General features: G+C 27.3%; 1 pseudogene; it reads right to left on the bottom strand.

Moving 5' to 3' along the window:
* Positions 1 to 5,685: 5,685 nt before the first annotated feature.
* Positions 5,686 to 7,590, bottom strand: LOC101513974 (uncharacterized; annotated as a pseudogene).
* Between the last annotated feature and the right edge of the window lie 5,416 nt (positions 7,591 to 13,006).

Below are 13,006 nucleotides of genomic sequence, written 5' to 3'. Positions count from 1 at the left end.
CTATAAGAAAGATTTTGAGACACTTGAGTATGATCGAAAAGATTGATCTTTTGCTCTGTGCTGATTGTTGTGTTTTGTTCTTCAACTTGCAGTTGCATTTATAGACTCCAAGAAGGCTTATGACAGCTCATGTGACTGTTGGAAAGGGACCAGCTGTCATAAAAGAGTTGTTGGATAAGTTCTGCCAAAAGCAAGATTGATGAGCTGCATCAGAAGATCGATCCAAGATTGATCTTCTGGTTTGTGATGAACTAGCCTTGTACTTCTGTGATTTGTGTCAGTATGTCAGCCTTGAGTACATGCTTTTCTGTTACGTGTGCAGGCTTTAGAATAGTTCAAATCAGTAGTGTATTTTGCTACTTGTAGTCTTGTACTTGCATTTGCTTTTCAAGAAGAATGATCTTTGTAATATGCCTTTATTGAAGCATGCCTTTGATTCTTCAAATTCTGGTACAAATGTGACTTGGATTGATCTTTTGTTGATTCTATATGAGAGTATAGGATGAATATTGTTTCCAGGATTGATCTTTGTTTTCCATAACTGCTTCAAGATCAATCTGCATTTTCCAGAACTGCTTCAAGATCAATCTGCGTTTTCCAAAACTGCTTCAAGATCAATCTGCGTTTTCCAGAATTGCTTTCTTTGATCTGATTTGTGATGTTTGATACCTATCTTGTTTTAACATACTCAAAAACACATGTTAAATATCAAAACACTTAGAATCATAATTAGAATTCTTAATTAACTTTTTGTTTGTTTTCATCAAAACATTAAATTGAGATTTTGTCTCAACAAATACAACTTTTAAAAAAATACATCATGTGTCATTTCTTATTTTGTAACCAGCTAAAATACATATAATAACAACTAAAAATAAGGTACATAAATATAAAATAATTATATTCACTGTACTTAAATTTGGTATCATTTCCAAAGATAACTTTTACATACTCAAAATAGAGACCTTAATATTCTTTTTGATATTCTTTTCCCAAAGAAAACTTTTACATACCCACAACAGAGAATAGAGGGTCTTGTAACATTAAACCTTATTTGTTTTTGTAAAAAAGCCTAAAGTGAATTAAAAAGCACAATCAATAACATAAATTAGTTGTCATTATTTTGCAACAAATAAAACATGAACACCATTAATATTGAATGTTTTTGATAAAAAGTCTAATGTGTCTTACTCATTCATTAGGTAGAAACATATATTTATCTAATTTTGATTATAAAAAAAATATAATCAATAACAAAAATTAATGCATTTATTTAAAATTATGTATTTTTAATATTTTTTTTTTATATTAGATATGAAAGGGAATATATTGGACAGACTACCAATAGATAATCCTCTCCACCAAATAAAAAGAAATTGATTGTAGAAATTAATCAGTGTTTAAAATAAAAATGTTTTATTTACAACTAATTAAGATAGTCTCAATTAACCGTCACTGGACCATATAAAATTATTTACTTTTATATAATGATTAAATTAATTATTTAATACTATAGTGTAATATTTAAATAAGTACTTACGAAAGTGAGAACCAAGGATAAAAAAAGTACTAATTAATTCTTGTTCCCCACAAAAAAATCACACACCCTATACACTTGTAATTAACAACAGAACCTCCTCATTTTCTTAGAATATTCTTTTATCTCTTAAGTTTATAGTGAAAAATTGGTATGAATTATGGCCTTAAAAAGAAAATTAATAAGAAACCCATGTGTTCTATTTTCATGCAAACAGCGTGTCATAAATTATAATTATAGCAAACAGTTTATTTGTGGTCAATTGTATAATTGTATATAGAAGTTTCCCTCATGCATTTGTTATTTTTTCAAATATGTCTATTATTAATTTTATTTATTTATGTTATAAGATAAGAAAATAAATGTTAGACGCATTCAAATACATAAATTATTTAAAAACATCTATATATAAAATAATCAACATTAAATTAATTATCTATTTTTTAATATATGTAAAGACCATTCACATTTATAAAAAGATTAAAAATCAGTGACTTTAATAAACGATGGGTGAAAGTGCATCTTAACAAATAAATTAGAAATGAGAAGGCATTCGACCATAAGTTTTTCTCCTTTGACCTAAGTGCATCTTAACTAATAAATTAGAAACTAGAATGTATATTAATTAACTTATTTGTAATTTTATCATGAATTAGAACATCCTTTGTACTTCTTTAATAAATTTACTTATAATAAAATTAAAATAAAATAATTTTGTTTATTTTCCTTTATTTTCTATTAAATTGAGCCAGAAATAATTTCAATTAAATTATTTTCAAATATGTATAATATATATTTAAGAAGAGATTAAATTTCGATCAATGTAATTGGATAATATTAAGTTGTTTAATAATATCTTACTCAATATATATTTTATAAAATTAATTGAAAAGTTTATTTTATACATAACAATTCAATAAATTTTTTATAAATATAATATGACTTAATTATTGATAAAAAAAGTGTATCAGTAAATATCTTTAAGTTCTTTTTATTTATTCTTTTTTATTTATTAAATGATGTTAGAGATCAAGCATAACAAACTTATACATTAAGTAAACATAAACATTACTTGAAACGTTGGCCTTAGTTTTGAACTTTATGTAAAAAAAAATAAATACCAACTAATAATTAAACACTTGTATGAGGGTTACAATAAGAGGTGGTTTCATGCAAAGAGTGCTTCAAAATTGTTTGTAGAGTTCCTAGTCTATTTTTTTTAATCAAAATTAGTATTAGATATTTTTAAAATGGTAATTGAAAGGTTTTGAGTTGGTGTTGTTGACGAAGGTTTGTGTGACTTTAAACCATCAAGCTCATGTGTCTTTTTTTACACACACATATATATATATATGTTTGAACTTAACTTTTTCCATTTATATGTTTGATAACTTTTTCCAGATAATTGTACAAAGAAAAGAAAATTATAATTCTTTTTAATTTAATAGTAAAAGAAATAACTATTTCATGTTATAGAAAATTAATTAATGTTTTTTTAATAAAGCAATAACAAATCATTTAATACCATGTGAAATATTGCAGATCAAAATGAATTGTAATAAAAAAACTTGGTTGAAAGAAAAGAAAAAAAAAGTTTTAATTAATCAATTATTGTTAAATATTAAAAATGGTTTCTCTCTCTCTCTTTTCTTTTTATTTATATGAAAGAATGGTTTGTCCATTACAAAGTCTATTACATATATAGTACAAATCAACCATATATATTGGATGGGAGAATTGATTAAGATAAGAAAATCAAGCAAAAGGTAATTAAATAATAATAATAATAATAATAATAATAATAATAGTAATAATAATAATAACAATAATAATAATAATAATAATAATAATAATAATAATAGTAATAATAATAATAATAATAATAATAATAATAATAATAATAAATAAATCACGAATTCAATTTTATATTTTAATTAAAGTGATCTCTGAGACAAATTCATACATGTATGTTGAATTTATTTACTTAAAATTTGGCAAACCATAGTATACTACATGTTTAAAATGGGATAATAAGCTTGAACATTATGGTTGTCATGTTGTTGAAGCAACTTTAAAATTTACAATATTACGGTTCTAATTTAAAATCATGGAATATCCGCTTTCATTTAGTTAAACTCATTTTATCAAAAATTAAACAATCATTTAAGCTCTTATTATTAATTATAAAATTTTATTATTTTTTTAAAATAATCTGATCATAATTGAACGGTCATTAATTTTCTAATTGTGTGACCGCTCAATGAGGACAGTAAATCTTTAATTGGCAAGTTATCCAACTATGGATTATCAATCTCAGTCATTTTCTTCTTGTGGTATAATTGAAGTTGCAGTTCATAAATTATAATAGTCATTTTCTTCTTGTGGTATAATTGAAGTGGTGGTACATAAATTATAATATATTGAGTTCATCTAAATTTATATTGTTAATTAATTAGGAGAATTATAGTGTTTGTACAATTATTCATTGTTTGTGGGAGATGCTTCAAGTTGATTGTATCTATTCCTCTAAAATCATGTTAGTAATGTTTTAAAATAATTTTTAATTAATATATTACTATTCTATAACAACAGCAGTCTAAGAATTTTGAAGTTCGGCGCACATGTTTTAATGCTTTGATTCATGAGTGCTTACTTGTGACCAATGTCATCATCCTTTTGTAGTATTGAGAGTAGCATGATATCAAAAGGAAACTTTTCTAAAAGAAACAAAAGATCAAAGTAGTACAATTTTTCCTTTTATACATATAAATGACCATGACCGTGTGTTAACCTTTTGAAAACTTAAGCATTAGGAGCATTTGGATATGTGTATGTTTACTGTGCTTTTTTGTCAAAGGAAAGTTAATTAACCAAATTTGAAATACAAATAACTTTTTTAATCAGTATAACTGTAGAAATTTGAACAATTTAAATGGTAATTTTATATGTAGAGTATAGTTTTTAAAAGTGTTTAAGGTAGAAATTTAATAAAAACTCTTGAAAATAACGTTTGAGGAAAATAAATGTTCAATCCAAACACACGGATAGTATATAATAATATATTTAATCTTATTTTTTTTAACTATTATTTTATTTCGGATAGTATATAATAATATAATGTACATTTAACAATCCAAACAATTTCACAATTCTTTTGAGGAGTTGAGTTTAGTGGATCAATTCATAATGACTCAGAACCATTACCTAAGTTGGGTTAAGGTAACTCACGAGCCACACCTCATCAAATATGGTGCTATAGTCATGCAAATGTGGTCTTGAATAGTTAGTACATTGTAATGTAATAATGATAATAATAATAATAATCTTAATTTGAATTTGTTAAACGCTAACTCTAATACTTTGGGATGACTTTAACATCTTAATTTTTTTTAAGACGCTAACTCTAACTCTACATAGAACCGTAACGCATAAGAACTTGCAGTTTTTTTTTTTTTTTGACAACAAAACTTGGGGTTCTTCCACACTTTCAACTTCTACCATTTGTAGCAGATGTAAAGTGGAGGGAGAATATAATGTAAAATGAACACAGGTTGTACCGTATTATATAATATATATATATATATATATATATATATATATATATATTTATATTTTGATTAATAACTTTTTTTTAATTTATTTATATTAAAATAAGAGTTTTGATATATTCCATTTTAATTTATTTATATTCATCTATTCAATTTTAATTTAATAATTAAATAAATTGTTTCTATAATTAAAATTTTAATTTTAATTAAAATCATAATAAAAAAACGTCATTTCAAAATAAATTAAAAACATAAAACTTTAAGATTTAATGGTGTTAAATCTAAAATATAGTCAAATTCATTCATAAATAATATATCATTTAATTAATAATGACAAAACATGTTAATTTTTAAATATACCTTAGAAATCCTATTAAATGAATTGTTAATGCAGCTAAACATCATTGTCGTTTCTAATTGTGTATTGTCACTGTATTTCTACTCAAAATTCAAATAAATATTTTTATTAACTAATTAAATTAACCAACAAAAAATACATTTGAACAATAAATTAACTAATTAACAATATATTCTATAACTAAAATGATTAACAAAAGATATATTTTAATATGATTTTGTATTTTTAATATATTTCACCTATTTAAGGATTAAAATAATAATTTAGTATTAATTTTTTGGTAAAACGTAAAAATTATGACTTCTCTTTCTTATAGACATATTATTTATATTTAAATCTATTCTCTAATGAGATTTTCTCTCTTCTAAAATATCATTCCATCCACTTCCATTGCATTTGTGTAAATGGACTTTTTTTGCTTACCTCACAAAACTAACATGTTTTTCCAAATTTGAAGTAACGAAATATTGAAGTAATACCCGTTATATGGACACAGCCACACAAGTCAACTGTTCCAAGATCAGGACAGACATAAGCCAAACACATCACTCCAACATCACCAACTTTATCACACCATCCAAGGTTTAGAGACTACAACTGATTGCAGTAGTGTCCAATAGTCTGTTGTTCATTCAGTCAGGAGGGCTATAATTCAAATATGTCTTAATTTTTATATGATTGTTAATAAAGCCAATAACTAGTATATATTATATTAATACCTGTAGTGCAGTATCTGATGCTGCTCTAACACATCCACAAAGATTAAGAACTTTGAGTTTTCTACAGAAACCGGCAAGGTAAGCCAGAGCATTGTCACTAAATGTTGAACATCCACTGAACTTTGAGATTAAGAACTTTGAGTTTTCCACTGATGTGCCTACAGAATTATCGTCTATTTGAGGCTTATCTTGACGAAGGATTAGAGTTTGCAATTTTGCAAACTTAGGAACAAGAGATAGGACCAAGTTGTTCATGTTCTTGCTACACCTGAAGAAAGGAGAGGAATTACATAATCCTGTTATTACTACACTCAATGAAATCTACAATAATCCAAAAGGCATACATCAGTTTCTTTTGCTGAAAGGGGCATAAATACAACTACCTGCTACTACTGAACCAAAACAAGTATTCATCAAAACTAAGAAACATTTTTAAGCTTCTCAATTAGGAAGACTTGCTGATTTATTCCAGAAATGTACAGGGGAAACCAACTTCAGAAATTCTAAGGATTGATAGATAGAAGCAGTCACATATTTCAATTTGTGTGTGCGCGCGTGAGAGAGAGTAAACAAAAGCTACAAGGCTTGGACTGCTTATTAATTGCAAAAGAACATTGTTCTTCCACAACAAAAAACCAATACGACATTATTAACTTGACTTAGCAAGTTAAAGGCCGTTGTTTAACCCCTTATTACACTACATACATTTCCTAATTCTCAACAGAAAATACCAGCTCAATTTGAATACTTAAAACATGTCAGTGACACTAGCATAGTTATCAAACTAGGAGATTGCTTGGTCTAGAAAGGAAGCAACTCAGGCTAAATGAAAAGAAGTAGGGTACATGAAACATATATTTCAACCCCAAATGGATTGCTATTGACTTTTAACCTCAAATTTATTACTCAACTCATTGTATCCAAACAAATACCACTTTACCTCCAAGTCAATTTAAGAGATAATCAATTCATTCAAAATCAAATCAATTTTGTCGGACGCAGAACCAATCACACACACAAGAATTGATGAATAATGTCAAAAACATGACACAAGAATGAGGAATTGAATAAGACAAGTCAATTTAAACAACAAAAAAACAACAGGAACCAAGAAAACTTCACAATTCACATCAATAGAATCCCCAATTGAAGAAAAATAGTTCCACACATAAATTTAACACTTTTAAGAGAGAAAGCAACATAGTTATACCATGAGAGTGATAAACGAGCAAGGCCAAAGAAAATAGAATCTCTCCAACCACGACAAACACTAGAAGCTTTAATCACCGCTTGATCATCCACAAGGGAAATAATTTGCATCAAAAGCTCCACATGAATATCCTTTCATTCAGTGATAACACCAGCCTTCATGTACCCTCTTTTCCCACCACCAGCAACCATCATAAGATTCTCAAAGCACAAGTTCAAATCCTCAGCAGCCTTCATGATACTATGCCACCATCCCGGTGTACGGACAATTCAAATTGACCATGCCCTCATAAATCCCCTTATCACAATTTTATAGCATCACTATCATCAATCATAAATCATCACATAGGCTTATCAACTAATTCAATAATCATAAATCATCACATAGACTTATCACAAATTGATAACATCATTATTATTAATGATACATCATCATACTCACATAAACTTATCAAAATGCATCCACCTTTTATTATCACATCAAATAAACACGTCTAATCAAACATATACATAAAATTCATTCGACATTCAATATCATAATAATATTAAACATCACACATTTAATAAAAGTAAATCAAACTTCGCAATAATATCAAATACCACACATTTAATGAAATTAAATCAATCAACACCTTATAAATATTTCTATTCCACATTTTAATCTCACAATTCTCAAATTTTTACATTAATCAATTTATCACTCGAAGGGCTACTGCCGTACGTAGCGAGCCTCAAATGAAACGATTTTTACGTTCATCTCATATTATATTATACTTATGAATTCAAACGCTCTCTCACCCCTTACCTTATTTCGACGCTTTTACACACGAATACGATTCCATGAGCAAACAACCTTTGTTCATTAACTTTTTGTCTTTCAATCGATCTAACTCGACAGTTTATTGGTAAACGTTGAAAATAGATTATGAGAATACACTCTAAAAACTAATTTCGAAATTCGGTCAAGGAAACTTAGTATAAATTAGAAAACCAATCAGTGGATAATATAACCACTTTTCATACGATCGTTTTGGCGTTGGTTTCACTCAAATCGGACTTACGGTGAAGAAGAACGGTGCAAAATAAGGAATTGCACAAACGGAAAAGTCGGATATTTTAGAGAGAATTGACTAACTAAATTCGTGAAACAACATAGTAAAATTTGGATGAAATCAGAGAAAGTTTTCTAGAACAATTGTCGATCACCGATATCAAATGATATGTTGTTGTTGTGTTCCTTTTTGGTTTTACGACTGCTGCCGTCCAACTTCCTTTTTTTTATTTATTTTTTTTTAATCTTATTTTATTAACAATTAGAGTTCACACATGAGTCAAACTCATTGGTCCCTTTATTTATTTTTAAATACAACCAATAATTACTAAAACTAATATTTTAACAATTTTTTTAACATAATTTAATTACTAATATTTTCAAAGTATGATTTTATAAAATAAAGTAATTAATCTTTTAAAATATATTAATAACCAAAACTATCATATTCAAAATAATCACCCTAATGATATATATATATATATATATATATATATATATATATATTAAATACTTACCTTAAAATACTACAATTCTACCTTTATTAGAGAATATTTAAAATTATAAAATAATTAAATATAAAATCAACACTTTATATTAATTACTAAATCATACTATATATATATATATAATCACAATGTCATAATATGTTTACAAAAAAAAAAAAGAAAATCAAACACAATATTACCACTATCTCAAGATAATTATTTATAAAATAAATAATTAAAATAAAATATATTTAGAATTAAATAAATATAATTAAGTACACATTTAATATTAGTCAAATGCATAAAAGTATGTTATATTAATTGGGTGCGCATATATACACGTAAAATCGCATAAAATCTTATTCTTCAAAATATTACACTAAAATACTATTACTTTAAAAAAATATAAAATAATAAAATAAGACATTTGTTATTTATATCGCTCATTTAATATAATGTGTATCAAACTATCACATCATAGAAAACATCCATATAACGAAAATTAATCACAAAGTTTATCAACATATATTTTATAATAATTTTAACATCAAATTAATTATTTAAAATCCTATTTAATTAATAAAATAGTTTATCATAAAATTTAGGGTGTTACATCGAGCCCTATTGAATAATAATAATTAGTTAATAATATATGAATGATAATAGCGAGGACTAAAATATAATTTAGCAACCTATAGAATTGTTGTGAATTTATTTATATCAAGATTGCATGTTATTTGATTTTATGAAACCGTATGCTGATTGTTAATGCATGAATGATATGTACTTGAGTACTCTTGTTTACTTGATTGAAATTGAGATATTACTTGAACGTGCCATGTGTTTGATTTCTTATTTTGTGATTGATAAGATTGGACTATGCATTGTGAATAATGTAAACCAAATTTTGAGATTTTATTGTGATTGACTGATATACCTATATAATGATGTAAATTCTGATGAATATTGTGAATTCAAACGGAAACTTATTGAGTCGTGATGATCGAGTAAGTATGAGATAAGTGGTGTAAATTCTGGATTGAGGATTATTTTGTGATCATATAGAGAGGATCTGACAAACCTAGTGATTCAAGGAAGTACAACTGAATGAGCCTGCTCGTGGAGGGCTACAGTCGAACTATAGGGTAAGACTGGTAGAGCTTGGGGGTACCTCTGGTGGAGAATTCCTAAGTCGATTAATGGGTTATTCCCTAAGGTCGGGAGCTACTGTGCAACACAAGAGTACCCCGACCGTCGCGTATATGTGTCTCGAGTTGAGAAGATCTATGATGACTTGGTCATTCATGAATTATCTGTCTGCTCTTGTAGTGTCATAGTATCATGCCTCCTAACCAAATACTTCAGAAAAGAATGATACCAAATGATGAAGAAGTATAGAGTATAGGACACACATAACATTTCAACCTTGTTATTGCTTTATTATGATTGATTTAGATTAACCTTTGATATTATGATCTTGAGTGTTTCTCCTATTTGTACTGATTTGACTATTTGCGTGTTCTCCTCATTTATCTTATATTGTACATAATTTCGAAAACTCACCCCCTCGTTGTTTGTTTTTGGTGTTTACGATGGACGCAGACGGGCTGCAGGTGACGACTAGTACCCTCGAAGTGTCGCAAGTCATCTTGTCTTGAAGACTCTTATTATATGAAGTGTGTTAATGTCACTTTTGAACATTTTTTTTTCTTCGGAATTCCCACTTTGTTAATGACATCGAGTTGAGACTACATTTGCATTTATTATTAAACTTATGTATGTGTGCTTCAAAAAGGATTTTGTTGACTACTGTTATGATTTCGAGTTGTTAAGTTTGACGAAAATTTTGGATTAATGTGACATGTTCGTGATTACGTGATAATCTTTACCTTAAAAAAATGTTTCAAAGTTTATATATTTTCTTGAAGTATTTAATTATTTTAAAAATAAAATAAAATAAAATAAAAAAATAATATTTATTTGGGGTTTAGGGTGTCACACCGCACCTGTGGCGTGTGGCGCGCATCATAATGCATAAAAACTCATTTTTCTCACTTTTTAGGCATCTTTTTGACAATTGGGAAGTTTAGAGATTTGTGCCCTAACAGAGAAACTCAGAGACGACTGTTTCTTACACCATTGGAGGAGTTTTATCAAGAACTATTCTTGAATCTTTCTTACAATTCTTCTTTAATCTCTATCTTTTGTATATCTGTCATGAGTAACATAACCTTAAATGTTAGAGATGAGTGAAACAAGATGAAATCCTTATTTGGATTATTTAATTCTTAGTTATATGAATAAGTTTATTGAATTATTTATCTCATATGTGTGCTTAAATATTTTTACTGTTTGATCAGCTTTAAAATGTTTTACGATTCATATTTTGAAACGGAAGTGGACTTTACGAATACTTGAGATTAAAAATTCATGATATTGTAGTCTAGGGATAGAGATAGGTCATGAAACCAATAGAATTAGTTGCAAATACAGTAGTTTAATAAGAGAATTCTTGTATTGTAAAACTTAATTATAATCTTAAATCCACTAAGCAATTAAGGGTTACTTTGAAATTAAAGGTTCTATCACTAATACATTAGGGCAAAAATAATAAAGATAATTTGGTAATAATTCAATAAAGGAATTTAGTAACTAGGATCGAATTAGAACTAATGTTGGACTCAAAGTGAAACTCATCCCTGACATTTTTCTTATTGTTCAATTATATTACTTTTGTTAGTTTCAAATATTATTTCAATCAATTCAGAAAATTTTTGTTCAATTTTTAGTAATTATACATAATTTAATAGTAAAACACAATCCTTGAGTTCAACACTCGGCACTACCATTTTTATTATTACTTGCAACGATTTAGTACACTTGTTGAAAAACTATCACAAGTAAGTAATACTTATTTCACTGAGAATCAATAGTACTTTGAAGGTGCAAATAAGAGAATGAGAATTGAATTGTGTTTGTCTAAGTTGGATTCTTTTTAGTTATTTATTCAAGATCTAGTTCGAGTTTGGTGATTTTAACTAAAACAGAGGCAGTCACAATCATGCTTAAGTAATCAGAGACATCGGTGAAGTAAATAATGCAGAAGTAAAGTCACACAATCAAATCTATCCTGGTTCACCACCAACTTGGTAGCTACATTCAATCCCTTCACTTAGAATAATTTAACCACTAACTCAAGTCCTTGAATTACATAGCATGTGACTCTACAAGCTAGTATTCTCAAATCAAGTTGATTCCTACAAACCTTTTAAGGTAAACAAACACCTTGACCCTACAAGTCAAGTATTTTCCACATAACCTGAAAACCACAAATTGTTGAAGGCAACTACACCTTGATCCTATAAGTCAAGTCTTCTCAACACAATCTAAAAACTACATAATGCTTGAGGAACACTAAAGCCACTATTGGACTGGGTTACACAAGTTTAGAACGATTTGTGTTTTGCTTTTGTTAAGCAGATTGTTACAATTGACTTCTCACACTACAAAACTTAGAAAATATTTATTTGAGCAAGTGCTTCTCTAGAACTTAAATCATTTAACTTGGAATACTTAGAAAATTTGAGCTCTCTATAGTTTTTTTAAATTGTATGGATTTTTGAGTTTATGAATTCGTATTTTCGTCTTCAGCTTTAAGTATCTATTTATAGAACATATTAGGGTTTCACTTTTTGTCCTTGTAACATTTTGATTATATCTTTCTTGTGAACAAATTATGAATGTATCTTCTTATGAACAAATTATGAGTGTATATTCTTGTGAATAATTTTGAGTGTTTCTTGTTGTGAATAATTTTGAATGTATCTTCTTGTAAATAATTTTAAGTATATCTTTTTGTGAATAAATTATGAGCATATCTTCTCAATACGCGAAAAAACGCATACTACAGCGCTTTTTTTAAGCCATTTACAGCGCTTTTTCAAAATAATAAGCGCTGTGGAAACGAGCGCTGTAAATGATACAACAGTGCTTTTAAAAAAGCGCTATAAAACATGTAAATACAACGTGCGCTTGTTATGCACATTTTACAGCGCTTCTTCACAAAAAGCGCTGTAATATGCCCACCCATATATGA

The sequence above is a fragment of the Cicer arietinum genome, chromosome 1, assembly GCF_000331145.2.
Source record: "Cicer arietinum cultivar CDC Frontier isolate Library 1 chromosome 1, Cicar.CDCFrontier_v2.0, whole genome shotgun sequence".
NCBI lineage: Eukaryota > Viridiplantae > Streptophyta > Magnoliopsida > Fabales > Fabaceae > Cicer > Cicer arietinum.
Note: the sequence above shows the minus strand (reverse complement) of the source record. Positions and strands in the feature narration are given on the sequence as shown.